This window comes from Acanthochromis polyacanthus, chromosome 17 (assembly GCF_021347895.1).
Source record: "Acanthochromis polyacanthus isolate Apoly-LR-REF ecotype Palm Island chromosome 17, KAUST_Apoly_ChrSc, whole genome shotgun sequence".
NCBI lineage: Eukaryota > Metazoa > Chordata > Actinopteri > Pomacentridae > Acanthochromis > Acanthochromis polyacanthus.
In genome coordinates, this window is record NC_067129.1 from 36,951,711 (window position 1) to 36,972,918 (window position 21,208).

The window sequence follows — 21,208 nt, forward strand, 5'->3', positions numbered from 1 at the left end:
ATGGTGAAGATCTTTCAGGTCTTCACCATTCTTGAAAGATCACTGAAAGATCTTCACCATTCTTGAGCCTCTCCGCGATTCTGTGGACGGTCATCCGGCTGATGTTCAGCTGCTTGGCTCTGTCAGACTTGTTGTGGCCAGCATGAAGGAGAGCAGATATCTCAACTCTTTTGACTTCCATCTTGATACAACTTCACCGGAAAAAAAAAAAAAATGTATTAAGGACACCTGCCTATAAGGTAGAACTTTCAGTTTATTTAATGGAATTTTTCACTCCGACATGTAAACGTCTCTAAAGATCATGAAACCATGTAACAGAACTTTTGCAAAGCCCGGTATGTCCACTGCTATGCTCATCAGCTCAACATTATCATGCAGCAGGTGACATCCCGTATCCCAAAAGTTGGTCAGTTCTTCTCTGACCTAGCTGGATTCTCAGGATTTTTTTCAAGATCCCCCAAGAGAACCAGTGTGCTTGACAGAGTGGTGGCACACAGGCTTCCAAGAGCAAGCACAGTAAGGTGGAACTTCCACAGCCGTGCTGTCAACACTGTGTTTGAGCACAAAGACGACCTCCTTCAGTGCTTCGAAACCATCAGGGACTCAGGTGACTTTGATCCTACCACTGTCCATGAAGCTGGAGGTTTTGTGAGACTCCTGGAGGATGCTACCTTCTGCTTCTTCCTGGAGCTTTTCCACCGCATCATGCCTCATGTGGACATGCTCTACGGCCAATTCCAGAAGAGGTCCATCGATTCAGTCTTTGTCCACAGAGTGACGCAGCATTTCACTGACAACGTGCAAATGATCAGGTAAATACATTTGTATGTAACCATATAAAGCCTTATGCATCCTCTCACAAAAAGTGTCATACGCAGTACTATGGGACAAAAATGTCCAAGTCAAAAACTGTAATAAAATTATTATATAATAATATCATTTTCCTCTTACATAGTTAGATTTTTAAACCATCAGTCCAGATAATAAAAGTTTTGATTGAACTGATCATTTTCAGAGTATTAACATTTTCTTTATTACCTTTAATTCCCAGTTCATTTACATTATATCACTATTGTTTATTGTGAAAAAATAAAATAAACTGAGTTTTACCCAAACACTTAATGCTAAAGGAAATATTTAAAACTAATGCAGTCTTAGATGTATTAGTGATGAGTAACAATGATTGATTTTGACAATGATTTTGTTTCCATTATTATTTATTATCCCCCGCCTCCACGAAGTGGAAAAGGAGGATATAGGTTTGGCCTCCGTCTGTCCGTCCGTCCGTGCTTCCGTGCGTCTGTCCGTCCGTGCGTCCGTCCGTCCGTCCGTCTGTCCGAGATGAAGGGGACAGCTTTTCTCGGAAACTGTTACAGCTAGGATTACGAAATTTAGTGTGTAGCTTCACACCATGGACACCTTGATCAAGTTCGAAAATGAGACCTGTGCGATAATATTTAACAGAGTTATGGCCCTTTATCACTATTTTGGATATAGACTCATAGACATCACATGTGGCGGGGGATATTGATGACCATGTCGTCTTGTTTGTGGATAATTTGTGTGAAATGAAAAACTCACACTCACTTATGTACGCATCACATGACTGTAACTAGAAAAGCACTTAGAGAGTGCAGACCTCCGCCAAGGATAGAGAGGAAAACAGGAAACCCATGCAGTAAAGGATCATAAGCTGGAATTGAACCTGCATCTCTTCTGTTTACGAATCACCTTCTTAATCAGTTGAGCTATCTGGACACCTTGCTCCAATTTGTTGGACAACATACTAACCTATGATGTTTTTGTCATATTTTGGACCACATACTAAAAAAATTCAAAGTGATCCAGAATCCAGGATCCTTTCCGGATTGCCACCAAAATTAAATCAGCTCTTCCTCTTACTATAGTCTACATCCCCTCAAAATTTCATGTGAATCTGCCCAGGCGTTTTTGAGTTATCTTGCTAACAGACAGACAGACAGACAGACAGACAGGCAGACAGACACACAAACGCTGGGTGTCACAAAACTTCTGATTAATGTTAACCATAATAAGTCATTATTTATGATACTTAATGTGCTTAATTTCTTTCTGTTTCCTGGCAACTAAAGTTTAATTTTTTTCTCTTCTGGGGCTGGTCAGAGACTTCCTCCCTACTGTCAGTGAAGAACATCACAGCTGTGTGCCTCAGCAGCAGCTGGCCAAGAAGCGCCGCACACTGGGACCAGATGAGCTACAGAGGTGAGATCAAAGCTGAGGCTCTGGTAACTTAGTATCCTACGATATGTCTGTGACTGTTGTCATTCCTTTCTATATATATGTGGACGTCGTCTCTCCCTGAAGTTGATGAGTGGTGACCTGAACAATCAAAACTTTTTCTCACCACTCATCAGGACACACAGCTTCATAAATAAATCTAATATCAACTGGCAGCGGTTCCTCCTGGCCTTAGCAATCTGAACAACATGGCTCCATGTTGCGCTGATAAACCTGCTGGACAAACTGCCACATGTAGATAGCAGGGCGTTTATGAAACACAGAATTCAACTGCACAACAGCTGCTAGAGCATACACATATGTCAGCAACAATAATTGATTAACGGTGTTGAATTAACACTGGTATTCAAGGCTGAAGTCTGTTTTTTTCCTCTGTAAAGTAACATGTTTGAAACCTAGTAAATTAAAGAGGGACATGAGGGTGTCCACAACCATATTCCCAAACCTCCAATTTCTCCAATAAAGTACATGATATTCTGTTGTAGATAAACATTTTCCAAATAAGATTCAATAATATGGACATGACCTGAGTGTGTTGTATGGTATTTTACAGTGTTATAATCATAGTAAGCTGTTATGTGAACAATTGGACAAGACACTTTTATGTAGGTTCTGTGTGATATAATGTGTGTCTTTCTTTATAGGTTTGTGGCACAATCCTGGGCCATGCAAAAGAGAGGCTTGCCTTCACCAAACACCTAATCAGTGCTCCACTGCTTCAAGGAGACAGATTCCAGGAGTATGACAGCCAGTTTCCTGAAGCATCGCTCAACACCACCATGGAGGCCTATCCAATGCTGAACAAGGGCAAGCTGAAAACTGAACTGTCGCTCATCTTCAGCAACACAGAGTTCATTAGTTGCAATGGTGCTGTGGCTCTGTACCAGCTCTTCATGAGCAACAATCTTCAGGACACCTTCTCAGAGACTGTGTCTCTCCTGAAGATCCTCATCACGACTCCAATGACGACAGCTGAATCTGAGAGGTGCTTCTCAACACTAACAAGAATCAAGACCTTCCTCAGGAACACAATATCGCAGGATCGTCTTATAATGCACTTCCCATGCTCTCTATGGAAAAGAAACTTGTCAGGGAGACCCCAGATTTTAACCATAGAGTCATTGAGAAATTTGCATGTCTCAAAGACAGAAGAGCAAAACTTGCATACAAAAAAAAAATCACAGATGTAGAGGTGCTGGCTTTAATCTCTAAAATGTGAGGATTTACTTTTTTGTCATTTAATAATGTAAACAGAAATGTTAGTTGACACAAGTGGCACTTTAGACTGAAAGCCTGTTGATTTTCATATGTTCTGAAATCTGAGGAATTACTGTTTTTCTTTATTTTCATTTTAAATATTTAATGTTAGTTGACAGAAGCACTTTGGGCTCACAGCCTAAGATAAGATAAGATAGGTTTTATTTGTCACATGCACAGTTATACATAGTATAATGCCTAATGGTTTCAGTTTTTTTTTTTTTTAGGCAAAGTGACAAGTTTTTATTGCTTTGATCTTAAATATGCAGATTTGCTGTTTTCTCATTGTCATGTAAGGTTGTTAATGTAAAAGTTAGCTCACAGAAGCACTGTCTGCTTTAAGCCTTATAGTTAGGTTTTTTTTTTAACAAAATGTCCAATGTTTGTTGGTTTCACAGGTATGGATTTGTTTTTTTGTTTATTTGAGTATGTAAATATAAATATGTTGTTCCAAAGATTTTGCTGGACAGAAGAAGCACTTGACACTCTTTGAAGCTGGAAAAATGAATTGTTTCTTTTTTACTTTTGAAGTAAAAAATAGATTTGCATATTTATACATTCTTAATTTGTTTAATTATAGAAAAGGAGATTTTAAGGGTTTGTGTACCAATTACACCTTATCTGGAGCAAATCATATCAAACACTGGGGAGATAAATTCAAATTCACTAGCTGGTAACATTTACGTGCATTTAATTGTCTATTTGACTCAGCAGTAGTGCTTAGGTGTACCCTCGTAGTGGTGCATAGTAATAGCACATCAAATGGCTGTGAACATAATTTACATCAATTCGTGTATTCCGGTGTTGCCGACTCTGCTATTTGGTTTGGTAAATTAAGTGCGCCACCCAAGAGAAAAATTCACCAGCCGCCACTGTATTTAAAAGCAAAAATGGTTGTTTAAAATATTACAGATGTGACTGACAGACTGATAAATGTGACGACTGTTAACATGATTCTGATTACCTGCACAAATATCATGTTAAATCACCATATACAAATATATAGGCAGGTAAAAACGAAGGTCTAAGGATGAACTGTGAGTCTTTATTTAATTCAGCAACATACCTGTCCTCTGCTGTCACTACTATGAGTTGGGGAGTTTACTGATTCACAATTTTTATGCACGACAATGACGACTTTAAGTGTATAAAAATGTTAAATTTCCTGCACTTTGACCAGTGTCTGGTTTGTTTTCAGTGCAGTGAGAGTAACCAAGATGTATGGAAACATCTCCATGACCTTGGCCCCCTATATTTACCAAATAAATAAACCAGTTTATGTTAAATCCAAAGTGATGTTATAGCTTTCTAGTGGAATATGTTTTCACCATACAGTGCCATGGAAAAGTATTTACCCCCCTACAGAAATCTTCTATTTTTGTATATTTGTCTCACGTAAATGTTTCACATCATCAAACTAATTTTAATGTAAGACAAAGATAACCCAAGAAAAAGTAGTTTTTCCAATGAGGATTTTATTTTTCTTTTTGAAGGAAAAATGCTGTCCAGTCCATCTTACTCTATGTGAAAAAGTAATTGCCCTCAGAGCAACCAGTCTACCAAATGGTCAAATTTAGGTGCAATCTTGTCAGCCTCACTCACTTATGCTTACTGCCAGGCTTGTTGGATTTTAACATCAGTGAATAGAACCTGTCTGACATTGTGAAGTTGTTAAAAGATCTCAAAAAGCAGCATGATGCAATGTTCCAAAGAGATTCAAGAACAGATGAGAAACAAAGTCATTGACATTTATCAGTCTGGAGGGTTTCAAATCCATTGTTGAGGCTCCGGGACTCCAGAAAACCACAGTGAGAATTAGGATGGATGAATGAATAAATGGAGAAACATGAAACAGTGGTGAACTTTCCCTGGAGTGGACCAACGACCAACATTTCTCCAAGAACATCGACATCTAATCCAGGAGTCACAACATCACCCACATTAATATCTAAAGATCTGCAGACCTCACTGGCCTCAGTTAAGGTCCATCTACATGATTCCACAATGAGGAAGAAATGGATCAAACCTTTACTGACCAAAAAGAACATAAAGGTCTGTCCGGTTTTTGCAAAAAAAATAAAAAATATCAAGGAGCCCCAAGACTGTTGGGATAAAATCCTGTGGACTGATGATTATGATTGAGATTCTGTGGCAAGACCTTAAAAGGTCAGTTCATTCTCAAAAATCATGTAATGTGGCAAAATTAAAACTGTTCTGCAGAGAAGAATGAGCCAAAATTCTTTGATTGTGATGTAAAAGACTGATCACAAACATTTAACTGCAGTTGTTGCTGCCAAGGGACCAAACACTTATTAGGTGTAGGGGGGCAATTACTATTTCACAGGGGTGATATAGGTTTTCAGTCATTTAAAAACTGCATTTTGTGGGTTATCTCCGTCTAATATTCAATAAATAGGAATTTTAAGTAGATGATTTTGAATATTTAAGTGTGAGAAATATGAAAAAATAAAAGATTTTTCATGACACTGGCTTCCCTTTTATGGGTTATAGCTGTTTTAGTGGCTCAATACTAGACAGGCGGTTTGAGTGTCGTGGCTCATGTCGAATTCATAGACTGTATATAAAGATGGACATAGCATCTGGCTCCAAAATTGAAGCCCACCCGGAAGTGTCAAAAACTTGCAATATCACGCCGTCTACTAGGGTTGGCTCCAAAAAGCTTTTGCTCCATAGACCCCAATTCATTTTTGGAAAAAATAAAATTTGATAGACTGATTTTCTACAGCTCAGGATTTTTTTCCTGTTAGTTTTCATGGTCAAAATGAGATATCAGGTGGCCGATCTTAAAATAAATCAATACTGAATTTTAAATAAATCGTTAAAGTTGGCGGAGCCAGGGGGCGTGGCGATACTTGATTGACAGTCCCATTGACTGGTCCTGCCCCGAGTTGCTCTCCGGTCCAGCCTGTTTGATGACGCTTTTTACGTCACTGGCTCCAAAAAATCCAAAATGGCAACCAGGAAGTAGCAAAATTTCTCGGCGTTGAAACCAACACGTGACGTCACGGTTAGTTCACGCCTGGTCGAACTATACCTTTAAATTGACAATATTTAATTTCTTCCTCTAGAGGTCTCCTCGTCAAACTTAACAAACAAAATAGTTTGATGATGTCATGAAATCGTGTGGGATGATGGGAGTTGTTGTCTTCACCACCACAGCTGATAAAAAATCTGACATTTATATCTATCTGACGTTCGGATATTCACATTTTATCGACTGTGAATATCATTATCTACTCTAACGTTGGTTACTAACTTACAATTTGATAAGAGTGAGCAATAAAAGCAATACAGTCATTCTTCTTCCTTCAACTGTCTCTGATGTGACATCTGGTGTTTGCTGTGTTTCTCTGGCAACAGTAAGTAAATGGGATGTGATGTCAATGACAGACAACCAAGGGGAAGTACACTGTGACAGTAAATATAGTTAAATATAATAATGATAAATACAACTTCTCTGAGTTCAAACATTCAGCAGAAATTATAGCATCCATCCATTCTCTATACACAGCTTTATCCTCATCGCTGCCAAACAGATCGATTTCATCACAGGGAGAACATGCAAACTCCATGCAGAAAGATCCCTGGCTCAGGCCAGGATTTGAACTAGCTACAAGGCGAAAGTACGACCCAGTACACCACTGTGCAGCCCATTATAGCATATGTCCAATTATTTTTAGATGTTTAAATGCAGAAATGTTGCACATTTTAGCTTTGCTTTGGACCCCAAAACTTAGGACCTAAATATTGAAATGAGATTAAATGTTTTCATGACAAACTGGTTAAATTATATAATTGGAATTTTGTTGTTGTTTCTTCACAGCCAACAGAGCATACAAAGTAAAGTTAAATTCCCTTCATTTTCTTTTTGCTTCTTACTGAAAAGCTGAGTGATTCCTGGATGTACTGTGGCCATCTAATATTAACCACCAGTATTTTCTTTAGGAAAAATCACCAAAATGAGATCATTTACCAGAGCCACGAACTGTAAAAACAGAAACAAATCTTCAGAGTTTCAACTTTCAGACAGTCCTTGATCTAATAAAGTGCTATGTGACATTTCATTTGGAAAAGTAACAAAAATCTTGGGGCAAAATTGTGATATTTCATCAAAAATACTTTATTCATATGTTGCATTTAAAATCATTAAAAATTACTCATTTGCTATAATCAGATTCTATGAAAAACAGAACAATCTGCACTTTTCTGTGCAACTGTGAAGTCATAGGTGAGTCAGGTACAACTAACAGACAAAATCTAAAAATTCTTCCCCTCTTTGGCTGAACTGCAGGCTGTTTTTAAATCAGAACAGATAGGAGATAAGTATTAAAATATCTTAACATGCAGAGGCACCTTTTTTCCACCAGTATACTTAGAACCTGTGGTCACTTGAAAAAATGTTAATCGTGTTGAGTCCAGATTTTTTTCAATCTCGTTAAATTCATAATCAAAGAAATTCCTCTTTTATGAATATTTTTTATGATTTATGACATTTTGATTGTACCACATGGCAGAGAAGTCGTTTGAGTTTTTTCTGCCTCTATCTTCAAGTTTGTGCTGTTTCCATGCAGGTGCAGGACATTTTTTGCAGTGAAAAATGAGTTCACACAGAGTAAAAATGTGACAGGAGCAGAAAACACTCTAAAACTGCTTGGATTTCTGAGTTTTAAAGTTGATTTCCACATCTTTTTGGCAGCAACTATATATCTTCCAACACCAGAACTCCCTTCAAAAAGTGAGCATGTGCTGGACGAGTGACTCCATCAAGAGAAAAAACTAGCATCGATCCTCCCGATCAAAGGTAGGACAGCCAACACACCCACCTCTCGTAATAAAGCAATACTGCCCCTACTGAGCAAACATGGATAACGTGTGTTTAAAAGTTCACAAAAAAGTTAATAAATAACCCCAGACTAAAGATTAATTTCTCAAACTACTATTTCTGGCATCAAGAATAAAGTTTACCGACATTAAACTGAAGCACTGAGTTGAGACAAGCTTTTCTAAAACAGTGACTGAAGATTTTCCTTATCAGATGCTGCAAACACTAATTGAATGATACAATGTTTGTGACATCGGCTATCTTGCAGCCTCATTGTTTCATAAAATGGACAAACAGCTTTGGTATACAAGGAAGCTCTTACATAACCCACACCTGGACCAGAGGCTGTCTAATTCTAAAGATATAATACCAAGTCACAGAAGAAGGAGAAACAGTTAGTTATTTAACATACATGGTATTTTTAATGCTTTTCTCTAAGAAAATTCAGAATTCGGCTTCCAAAACCCAGTAAATCATAAGAAAACAAAGCCAAATAATGTCACTTTACTTATATAATGCCATATACAAGTAAAGTGACTCAGCTTAATAAGAGTATCAGTTTTCCCTGACAAATATTTATTTTCTCACAAAAATAAGATGACAAGAGTGCACTTATCAGAGGAGCTGCAAAATGCTTTATACAAAATGTTGCTCATTGATGTCAAACTGAAGGCTACTACTACTACTGTAGAGATTAAAATCAAAATGTGAGAAATTAAATGAGGAGCTTTCATCCTAATTTTAAAAACAACACAAAACTCATATCTTATTTCACAATAGAAAATGTTTTGATCAATTACGGACAGACACTTAGAATATTAAAATAGTAAAACTGACTTCCACGTCTTCCTTTTGGCCCATGAAATCATCATATATAAATATATATTGTTATTGTCACACAATGGGAAAAGAACCCGAGCAGAGAGCACATGGTCGAGGCAAAGATGCAGTTAAGAAGTGATTTATTGTAGGGAGGGGGAAGTGGATCTGGCGAGTGGCGAGCCGGGGTCTTGTCGGGGGGAAGCGAGGAGTGATGCTGGGTGGGCAGCGTTCCAGCCGGGGATCGGCGACCGTTGTGTTTCCAGGAGGGGAAGCAGAGTGCGGTGCCAGGTGGTCTTGGGATCCCTGGCGGCTGGAGGGGAAGTGGGGACAAAGAGCTGGAGAGCTAGGGCGCAGGCAGGGCAGACTGGAGTGATCAGAACCGGGATGGTTCGATATTCGTTCCTGGTCTTCACAGGCCGAACTGGGGGGTGCCAGGAGAAAGGGGGGAAACAGTGCCAAGAGGGGGGGTCCGGGGACAGTGGCGTATCCAGGACTTTTTTACCGGGGTGGCCTTGATGGGACACAAAGCTAGTGTGGGGTGGCTATGGCATAGCGGAGTTTAATGCCATGTACGCAGCCGACCACAGTTCAAATCCCAGTACTTTGCTGCATGTGACATCCCCTCTTTCTCCCATGATTTCCTGTCTCATAAGTCTTGAATAAAGGTGTCTATTCTGGTTTATTTTTAAATTCCATTTCCCATTATTACATGGGCGTAACCACCATCTCAGAAGTGAGGGGGACAAATTTTTCAGAGCGATTTATCATTCTCTTACATTTAATTGCACCGTCCTTAGTGGCTAAAGAACCACATAATCCCTAACAGACACAGTACAATACCAGGGGACCAACTAGGCGAGTTCTTTAAACTATAAAGTATAAAACTTTAAACTATAAAATCTAAAGTTTTAGTGGCCAAACTCTAGTTGAGTTGACAACAATGGCCCTTGAACATCTACTGGACGAGTAGCCAGAGGTGCCAAACACTGAACATGAAATGATCAGTACTGCCTGGTTTCTCCCTGCAATAGATATCTTATTTTCAGGAAGTTATAATCTCTCCTTACCTGTAAAGACCCTACATCATTGTCCCTGCTGCTGGCCTCTGATCCATCTCCTCCCTGACTCTGCTCTTTCTGTTATGGCAATAAACATAAAAAAATGTGGTAAGAAAAATTCTGAAATAGCATTAGGAAGAGTAAAAATTGCAGTAGAATTTAACCTCAAAATCACTTTAACCCATAGATACAGCCATGGCCATAAGTTTGGACACAGCATGACTTACTATGTCTGTTTTGATGTCTATTACAGAACATAACTAATATTTTCTGACAGCACCAGTTTAATTAGTCAACAAATCAACAAGGGATATAATATTATCAATAAATTCCAACAATTGGAACAACTTTGTTCCCAAAACATAATATTAGAAGAAAATAACAAAAAAAAATGCAGTACTTTCACAACCGAATTTGGTAAGAATAACAAAATGACACCAAACTCTTTTGATGTTTTTTTTAAAAATATGAAACTTAATATAGTTCTCAGGAGTTGTGTACTGTATTGTAAGTGAAAATTTTGTGGTATTTTCTAAGATTCACAAGCATCATGGTACTTGTGTCCAAACTTATGGCCATGGCTGTACATACTTTTTTCTCAGCCACTTATATATTTTTTTTCACCTCTGCAGACCCTGCATGGTCAACATTACTGCTGGCCGCTGCCTCTGGTCCATCTCCTGCCTGACTCTGCTCTTTGTTATGGAAATAATCATTAACAAATCTAAAAATCAAAATTCTGAGATAGAATTTGAAAGAGAAGCAGTAAAAATAGTTGTAAATTTAACCACTTTTATACCATAGATGGCCTATTCTTTTTTTTCCCTCCCTGGCTCTCCTCTTTTGGGACCAAAAGACTTAAATACATGGAGAGCAATTGTGAGCACATCTTCTGCCCAGAAATGAAAGAGGACTGGGTTAATTCCAAGAATAAACTAATTAGCGGTAATGTAACAGAGGCAACAACATTTAAATTATTGTTAACATCTTAACATATTGATATATTGCCACATTTTACCTTGTCATCATTTAGCTAACAAGTCTAACATTGTTTGCATCCAACAAGGTCACACAACTTACACGGTTTGTTTGGAAAAAACGGTGTAAAGTTTTTTGCTTCTTGCTGGCTCTGGCTGGTTTGCTAAACATTACTCCAGACGCACGTTCAGCACTGCTCAACACAGCAGCACGTCTCCTGTGGAACACCTGCGTTAGCATGCGCTCATGGTGCATTCAAAGACGGCTCGGGAAAACACGTTACTGGATGCTAATAACGGGTTTAGCTGTTGTAACGGCTGAAAAAAAGTGCGGGGGACAGAGAGGACAGACGTGGAAAGTGCAGGGGACATGTCCCACGCTACCCCGCGTCCGTTACGCCCATGTGACCAACTTCCTATCAGATCTGGGGTGGCCGCAGGGGTGGCCAATGAGATTTCAGGGGTGGCCCAGGCCACCCCAGGCCACCCCCTAAAATCGCCATTGTCCGGGGAAAGGTTGGGTCCAGAAGGGAAACCGGTGACATACAGCAGGCAGGAGTCTGAGCAGCTGATTTTGGCAAGACAGGAGAAAACAGGGTTAAAGGTTTGTTCCATACAAACATCAGGACAAAAGGCGAGAAAGCGACTGACAAGGTAGGTCGAGGCTAACGATCTGGCAGGGTGTTGCAGCATTAGCCGGTCCTTTATTGTTGGTGTGCAATCATCGGAATGAGTGTCAGCTGCTCAGACTCAGGCGGAGGTGGCTTCAGCTGCTTCCTCATCCACAGCTGCTGTCAGGAGAGAGAGGGAGAGAGAGCAGGAGAAATGCACCAGGAGAGAGAAAGAGGAGAAAGGCAGGGACAAGGTACGTTTTATCCGTTTGATTCCTGGCTATAAAACACACAAGCAGAAACAAAAAATCAAGCCGTTTTTTCGTTTTTTCGTTTTGAGCAAAAAACAAAAAAACAGGAAACGGTTCGTTTTTTCGTTTTTTCGTTTTGAACAAAAAAACAAACAAAACAGGAAACGGTTCGTTTTTTCGTTTTTTCGTTTTCACCCCCAAAATGAAAATACGACTCAATATTCCGTTTCATTGGTGGGCGGGGCTTCGGAGCCTGCCAGTGCACAATAAAGCTCCTGCCCATCACAATAAAGCTTTTGCGCTGGCATTCATAGACAGACTGACTTTCATTGTATTGCCTGCCCCCACTGCACTTCCCCTAACTCTAAATCAAAGCAAGTCGTGTACACAGTAATGACAGTCATAACCAGTGGTGTAGTCTAGTTTTTTCTACTGGGTATACTCCAACCTCATAAACCAAAGCCAGGTCAGGTTCTCATATATGTGCGCGTGCACTCACATGTCCACGCGCGCGCGCGCGCACGCACACGCGCACACACACACACACACACACACACACACGCAGCAGCAGCAGCAGCTCCTTTATTTCAAACAACCAATTAGATACTTATAGACATTATAGCGTCAGCAGCTCCTCCTCCTGCCATCAGGCTCCCTTTCCTAAACGTTAACCTTAGCTCCAGCTGTAGTGTTCCCTAAAGTGGCAGTATTCACAGGACAAGCAACAGGCTTATTAAAACACTGAAATAGTTTCATTTAGCTTTGCTTTCTTTTCTTATTTTTTCTCCACTGACTGATGTTGGGTCATTAGAAGTTCTAGACTCATGTCCCTCTTCTTCTAAGCCAGGGGTATTCAGCTAAAATTCAGAGAGGTCCAGTCAGCAAAGGTCCAGAACATCATAATGTCTAACTTGAGTTACTGTGATATATGCTGATGTAACCTGGTAGTTTTATTAGAGTCTGCCTGTAATCAAAAACTGACCGTCAGATAAATTCAGTACGGTTCAAAAACATTTTGACATTTATTAATAAATAACTTATATATAACTGTATATCTTAAAATAAAGTGCAGAACTTAAAAAAAGCATGACTGAACAACCTGAATCAACTTCTATACATCTTTTATAATACCTAAATCTCATAAATGTAAACATTTGAACACTTTTACATTTTTGTCTGTCTCATATCACTCCCCTAATATCTCTGCAGCTTAATGGGAGAACTGAGCTGCTGCTTGTTTGAGCCGTTCTCAAAACATATTTTGATTATGTTCATAGTTGAGAAAGCTGCCTTACAGCTGTATGTTGAGCCAAACATGATCAGCATGTGACCACAGTCTGTCCTCTAGAGCACAAGACACAAAACATACGGTCCGAATTTCCATATAACCACTTAAAAATGCGCAAACACATGTATTAGTATGTTTTTTTGACATAACGTTCATTTTTCTCTGTGTCAGGAAGCGGTGAAGCTGTATGGGACAGGGGAAGGTGTCTGGCTGAGAACAGGGTTCACTAAAGGCCGACCGCGGTCCGGATCCGGACCCAGACGCCGTCTGTACGGGTGTAAATTTGACAGGTCGCTTCTATTTTACCGGTGCAGCTTTCCAGTGTTTATCATTGGTCTATCGGCTCAGAAACGCACAGACCAATTATGTACGAGTTCAGGCATCCCACGTGACGCTACTCAGCCAATGACGTCGCTGAATTGCATCGCAGCTCTGCCTTCAAAAAGCAGCTGAGAGATGAGGGACAAAGAGGACAGCAGTGATGGAAGTTCAGCTCTTTTCAGAGAGCTTTTGGCACTGCTTCCAAAGAAAAGCCTGTTCTTTCGGCTCTCAAATGGCTCCTAATTTATTATTCTTTGTAGCCTCACGTTTTTGCCTAACCTGGCAAATATGAATCGTTTTGACAAACTCTTTTTCGCTCAGTGTTTTTATGAGAAGCCTTATAATTGACTCATTTTGTATATTTGCTCTGTTACAAAAACAGGTATTCTTGCTTTTGTTTATTATTTCCACCAAACTTTTTTGCACAAAAAATAAATGAACAAAACTCTGCACATGAACCCACAGAACCAGAACAGAACCAGAACCAGACTCAGTATTCAAACAGTATAAATGTCCTCAGAGCTGGCTGACATTCACAAAAATCAGATGGCTGAGCTTGGATGGGCTGATACATTTCTTCTTTCAGTGAATATCTGCCGTGTTTTTGAGAAGATTCTCTCAGATGGAAGAAGTTGTCTCTCCTCCATCACCTTCACCAGGTGGGGCAGACTGAGGCCTTGTCCTGCTCCAGCTCAGTGGGTCGTCTGCTGGTTGGATGAGGGCTTCCTCTAGATATGATCCTCCATTACCACATCAGCTGGAGGATTTCTCCTGAATCATCTCCTGTAGCTCTTCCATCAAAGAGCCTCCACAGCAGAAGTTTGAGGTTCCTCCTCCACTTGGTCCTCTAATGGTGGAGGTGTCAGACTGCTGCTGCTGCTCATATTCTCTGAAGTGTCTCATCAACAGCTCTGTTGTCACTGAAGGCAAGCTTCTTTAATCTAGGATCCAGTAACATGTTTTCTGCTAGGACAGTGTTAAACTCCATACTCCATTAAATACGTTCGGAGTCGGCTCTTCAGATTCACTACAAAGCATCGACTCTGAGAGTCCTATCTTTTGTGCCTTATACATCTCTAGAGGACAGACTGTGGTCACATGCTGAACATGTTTGGCTCAGCAAACAGCTGTAAGGCAGCTTTCTCAACTATGAACATAATCAAAATATGTTTTGAGAACGGCTCAAACAAGCAGCAGCTCAGTTCTCCCATTAAGCTGCAGAGATATTAGGGGAGTGATATGAGACAAAAATGTAAAAGTGTTCAAATGTTTACATTTATGAGATTTAGGTATTATAAAAGATGTATAGAAGTTGATTCAGGTTGTTCAGTCATGCTTTTTTTAAGTTCTGCACTTTATTTTAAGATATACAGTTACATAAAAGTTATTTATTAATAAATGTCAAAATGTTTTTGAACCGTACTGAATTTATTTGACGGTCAGTTTTTGATTACAGGCAGACTCTAATAAAACTACCAGGTTACATCAGCATATATCACAGTAACTCAAGTTAGACATTATGATGTTCTGGACCTTTGCTGACTGGACCTCTCTGAATTTTAGCTGAATACCCCTGGCTTAGCAGAAGAGGGACATGAGTCTAGAACTTCTAATGACCCAACATCAGTCAGTGGAGAAAAAATAAGAAAAAGAAAGCAAAGCTAAATGAAACTATTTCAGTGTTTTAATAAGCCTGTTGCTTGTCCTGTGAATACTGCGACTTTAGGGAACACTACAGCTGGAGCTAAGGTTAACATTTAGGAAAGGGAGCCTGATGAAGAGGAAACATCAGCTCTACCTGATGAAGAGGAAACATCAGCTCTACCTGATGGCAGGAGGAGGAGCTGCTGACGCTATAATCTCTATAAGTATCTAATTGGTTGTTTGAAATAAAGGAGCTGGTGCTGTGTGTGTGTGTGTGTGTGTGTGTGTGTGTGTGTGTGTGTGTGTGTGTGTGTGTGTGTGTGTGTGTGTGTGTGTGTGTGTGTGTGTGTGTGTGTGTGTGTGTGTGTGTGTGTGTGTGTGTGTGTGTGTGTGTGTGTGTGTGTGTGTGTGTGTGTGTGTGTGTGTGTGTGTGTGTGCGCACGCGCACATATATGAGAACCTGACCTGGCTTTGGTTTATGAGGTTGGAGTATACCCAGTAGAAAAAACTAGACTACACCACTGGTTATGACTGTCATTACTGTGTACACGACTTGCTTTGATTTAGAGTTAGGGAAGTGCAGTGGGGGCAGGCAATACAATGAAAGTCAGTCTGTCTATGAATGCCAGCGCAAGAGCTTTATTGTGATGGGCAGGAGCTTGATTGTGCACTGGCAGGGTCCGAAGCCCCGCCCATGAATGAAACGGAATATTGAGTCGTATTTTCATTTTGGGGTGAAAACGAAAAAACGAAAAAACGAACCGTTTCCTGTTTTTTTGTTTTTTGCTCAAAACGAAAAAACGAAAAAACGGCTTGATTTTTTGTTTCTGCTTGTGTCTTTTATAGCCAGGAAACAAACGGATAAAACGTACCTTGTCCAGGCAGGATGGGGTTTAAGGGATGTCAGGTGAGAGTGAGAGGAGGATCCTGACAGTTATATTCTGATTGGGGCCTTTCAGACAACAGCACATTTTATCTGTACATTCTGACTCCAGGTCAGTAAATATGTTTTTCAGCTACAATCTACAACTTTTTATACCCTCATTTTTTGAATCTCAGAACTTCCCAGTGAACTTCAATGCACCGATGATACCGCCACCTGAAATAAAGAGAGAAGTTTCTAAATTAAATGTTCAGGAGTTGAATGAAGTTGCAGTTTGAAATTTAGTCTTCCAAAATGATTCAAAACTAAATGATTTAAACCTGCTTGATGGCTTTTAAATTGTTCATCTTTAAGTCTAAATGAGCTACGAACTCCAAACAAGGTTTAAATCATTGCACATTACTACAGTTAGAAAATTCTTGTCATCATATGTCGTCTCGAGTCTGATAATTTTCCTGTTTGTAGCTTTTTCAAAAGTTTGGAATAGTAAATCAAAATTCTGAAATATTTAATTAATCTTTGGCTTGTCAAGTGGGGCCTAGTTATTTGAGATCCCAGGAGCAACCACCACCTAAATAAAAGCTTTAAGCAAACCAATGAAAAGTTAAAATGAGAAACTATATAAGTTAACCACATGATTATGCTTATGCTTGATGCAAGAATGATTTTAATAGGCTGATATATATTCTGGAAATGATGATTGCTATAGAAGAGAATGATTTAAAATAAGTTATTTGATCATGCTAAGAAAAATGATTTAAAGAAGTGATTCAGTGTAACTAAGTGAGTTTTGAATGGAAGTAATCTGTGCTGTTCTGAGCTGTGTGCAGACAGGATGGGAAAAGCAGAAGTCTCCTCAGAAATGAGGAACTTGGAGTTTCCACAGGATGACAGGATGGGCTCAGGCCTACATTGTCATGACAACTGAAGTGTGTGTAACAAGTGGATGTGTTAACAGAAAAGATGGAAAGAATGATGTATGCGTGATAGGAAGAAGGTTGTGTCTTAAACCTATGAATTAATTACCTGGGCGTACCTATTAGTTAGAATTGTGTGTGAAAATGTGTATGTGCTGAGCTGAAGCCGAGCTAGGGTATAAAACCCAGAGACACAGACACTGAATTCGGAGTTCTCCCCCGGAGGGGAGAGATGCTGCTCGCCGGAGCTGCCGGAGAGCATCGCCAAAGTTCTGAAGAGTCGACACCGGACCCTTTTGCCCAAGAGACGTGAAGACAACGCAGGACTTAGGCTCCAGAGTTCGCTGAGAACATCGTTGGAGGCAAAGTCTTTTTCTGACTTTGTTCAACAAGCGAGGACCACACTCTGCTGAAAGGAGAGTCCTGAGAGGTCTACAGTTACCCTGCAGAGATGAAGAGAAGACAGCACCTACGACATCCAGAGAGGCACAGGAGGAAGCAGCAGAGGGCTGCTCCACTCCAGGGGCTGGAGGACCCAGTGACCCACCACAGCCTGATGAGACGGGGGCTTTCCACCACCACCATCCGACTGAGAAGACAGCTGAGACGCCCGCACTTGTGTTCCAGCTGCTACTAAAGATAACTGCCAGACCAACGATTGGCTATCGGGACCTCTCCACTCCCCCTGCCTATGAAGAACACCCTCTGCCCACAAAGAAGACTTCATACCGAGTCTGCTGGTCCACGGAGGAGTTCAACTAGATGCAGGTGAAGACCGGGCGTGGCAGCTAAGGCCTGGCTGTCCGCTCTCTCTCCTAAATTTACTAATTAGAGAAGATTCTTAGGTACGCTCAGCTTAGTTTAATTTAGTTAAGTTAGAAATAATCAGAAATAATTAAATTGTTTAATCATGAATTAATGCTGTGCCCCTGCTAATAATTGCTTAATAAAACGCTATATTGCATTTAAAGAGAAGTCTAATGAAATGATTATGATTCACCTATTCTGCATAGTGGTAAAAAGTTAAGTTGATTGTGTGCATTAAATCTAATGGTTCTTAAAGGTTACTTTAATCCAACTAGTTATTTAAACATTACCCCTGAGGTTAGTTATCCAAACCTCTAAAACGAACCTAGGAATATCAACAAGTGCCACAGTTTTAAGAGGAAAGCTGTCGTTAACAAACGTGGTCAATAAATCAATTCTACTACTTAGGAGGGCTGCTTAGTAAGAGAGTATTTATTGGAGTAAGAGGGGTAAGACGTTTGGAAGAAGACAGTTAGGACCTAGGCGAGTATTCCTCGACACCAGCTTAATTATTCTGCTGAAACCTGTTAGGTGGAATACTAATAGGCAGATAGAATCTGACCCTTTAAACGGAGAGCTGGTCCTGATTTAACCTGAGGCAAGGGTTAAAGAAGGCTATACTGAACGACATGGCGTCCCTGGGTGGGCTCGACTAAGACAGACGCTAAAAAGGGACTCCTGTCAGATGATACTGACCGACATGGCGTCCCTGGGCAGGGCTTGACTACGACTAAGAGAGAAGCGCCCAAAAGAAGATTCTGAGGGTCCAGACCGACACCAAGAATCAACCGCCAGAGCCTTCCAGTGGAAACTGGGGAAGAGAGGGCGAATCTCTTCTGACCGAGGGTCCACAGCTGCGGAGATTGGGGAAGGAAAAGGACGAGCCCTTCTGACCGAGGATCCACAGCACGGGTGATCAGCCGACAGAGAGACACGGGATCATCACGCCTGACGGGAGGTACAGTGAGAACCGCAGGCTAGAAGAAGCCGCAGTGACCTTGGGCCAGCGCACCCCAGGAAAGAGGCACCGCGGAGCAGCCAGACGGAGTCTGCACTCATCCCTGCTCAACGGTCCTACGAGAGGTTTTGAGGAAGCAGATAACTCGAGACGACAAAGACGATGGCTGAGAGCCAGCCAGAGAAAGATGTACTCGTCCCTGCCAAAGAAAAAAGAGCCAGTTCAAGAAGACGCGAAAGTCGGAGGCTCCGATGAATCAGAGGAAGAAGATTCATCTTCCAAAACCCCAGTGCCCGGGTAAACAACGATCAGTGAAGTGGTAAGAGTCCGCTTCGCAGAGCTTCACCCAGGTTCCACTCCGGTGTACCAGATCCAGATTGTACTGGTAGGAGAGGGATAGAGCAACTGTCTGCAAGAGACACAGATGAGGAAATGAGAGTTACAGGACACGCTGCATCGCAGGGTGAGAGCTCAGACGCAGATGAGGAAGTAAGGCCAAAAATAGAGTTGGCCACATCAGCTGCAGGCACCCCGGCTGCAGAGGCAGAGAAGCGGCTGTAGAGGATGGCAGCGTCACTAGGGAAGTGAGAAATTGAAGCACCAGAGAGCCCAGACGAGATTGGGGGGCTCACTGATTGGGAAACGACGAGGTAGATCGTTTCGTCCAGAAGAGAAGAATTGCTGTCGGGATCGAGGAATGGGACCAAACCCCTAAAAGAAAAATTGTCCCAGAGAAGTACGTGGAAGAAGTGGTGCGGGTCGTACATGAAGCGCTTGGCCATGTGAGCACACTACCTACCCGTAGGGAGCTGGAGAAGCTGCAACTCTTGATTCCAGAGTGCCGTATACGACAAGTGCCGAGGGCCTGTGAAGTATGTGGTCGATACAACGCAGGATGCCGAGGGCGAAGAGTAGACGGGCTCACCATCCGGAAGCACTATTCCCTGGGGTTCTATCTGCATGGACGTAGCAGGCCCAATGGGGGTTGCAGGGAGAAGAGGTGAGAAATACCTTTTAGTGCTGGTGGACTCTATGTCATTCCATATGGTTACTAAACCAGAGAAGAAGGCTAACAGCTACAGTGTGGTTGGCATGCTAAGAAGAGCTAAATACGAGAAGCCTGACATAATAAAGCAAGTTTTAGATAGCAATACAGTTTTGCTTGAAAGAAGAGGAATCCAAGAAGTGGAGCAGCTAGAGCCAGTTCCAGATTAAAGAAAATCAGGAACCAGAAACCATGGCTACGAGCACACAAGGCTTACCACCCTTCGTCGGAGTAGCCAACGTTAAAGGGGTGGTTACTATGCAGAGAAATACAACGAGGCTCTGGGCAGGCAGAGCCCTGAAGAAACTGGATGATGCTGAAAACAGAATCCTGTCAGATGATGGAAAAAGAGATGCAAGTCATCGGCGGCTGTGAGGACACATCTGAACTGTTGCAGATCGCTGGGGAAGTGACCGTCACCACTGAAGACGATGCATGGACACAGCTGGGTGACGTGGTTGACCTGTCTGCTCCAGAGGATGATGAGTATCTTTTAAAATGACCTGGTGTTAGCTACCTGTGATCTCAAGGAGAGGGTGTCAAGTGGGGCCTAGTTATTTGAGATCCCAGGAGCAACCACCACCTAAATAAAAGCTTTAAGCAAACCAATGAAAAGTTAAAATGAGAAACTATATAAGTTAACCACATGATTATGCTTATGCTTGATGCAAGAATGATTTTAATAGGCTGATATATATTCTGGAAATGATGATTGCTATAGAAGAGAATGATTTAAAATAAGTTATTTGATCATGCTAAGAAAAATGATTTAAAGAAGTGATTCAGTGTAACTAAGTGAGTTTTGAATGGAAGTAATCTGTGCTGTTCTGAGCTGTGTGCAGACAGGATGGGAAAAGCAGAAGTCTCCTCAGAAATGAGGAACTTGGAGTTTCCACAGGATGACAGGATGGGCTCAGGCCTACATTGTCATGACAACTGAAGTGTGTGTAACAAGTGGATGTGTTAACAGAAAAGATGGAAAGAATGATGTATGCGTGATAGGAAGAAGGTTGTGTCTTAAACCTATGAATTAATTACCTGGGCGTACCTATTAGTTAGAATTGTGTGTGAAAATGTGTATGTGCTGAGCTGAAGCCGAGCTAGGGTATAAAACCCAGAGACACAGACACTGAATTCGGAGTTCTCCCCCGGAGGGGAGAGATGCTGCTCGCCGGAGCTGCCGGAGAGCATCGCCAAAGTTCTGAAGAGTCGACACCGGACCCTTTTGCCCAAGAGACGTGAAGACAAC

At 41.2% G+C, this 21,208-nt stretch overlaps 1 protein-coding gene and 1 long non-coding RNA gene across 2 annotated transcripts in view; one reads left to right on the top strand and one right to left on the bottom strand.

Moving 5' to 3' along the window:
* The window catches only part of LOC110970730 (CLOCK-interacting pacemaker-like), a 611,892-nt gene that overhangs the window by 85,660 nt on the left and 505,024 nt on the right, over window positions 1-21,208 (bottom strand). The gene's annotated exons all lie outside the window — the stretch shown is intronic.
* On the top strand, window positions 273-6,018 carry LOC127530571 (uncharacterized). The gene is made up of 3 exons (XR_007937146.1): window positions 273-812; window positions 2,143-2,241; window positions 2,922-6,018. It is a non-coding gene; the product is annotated as an uncharacterized LOC127530571 (long non-coding RNA).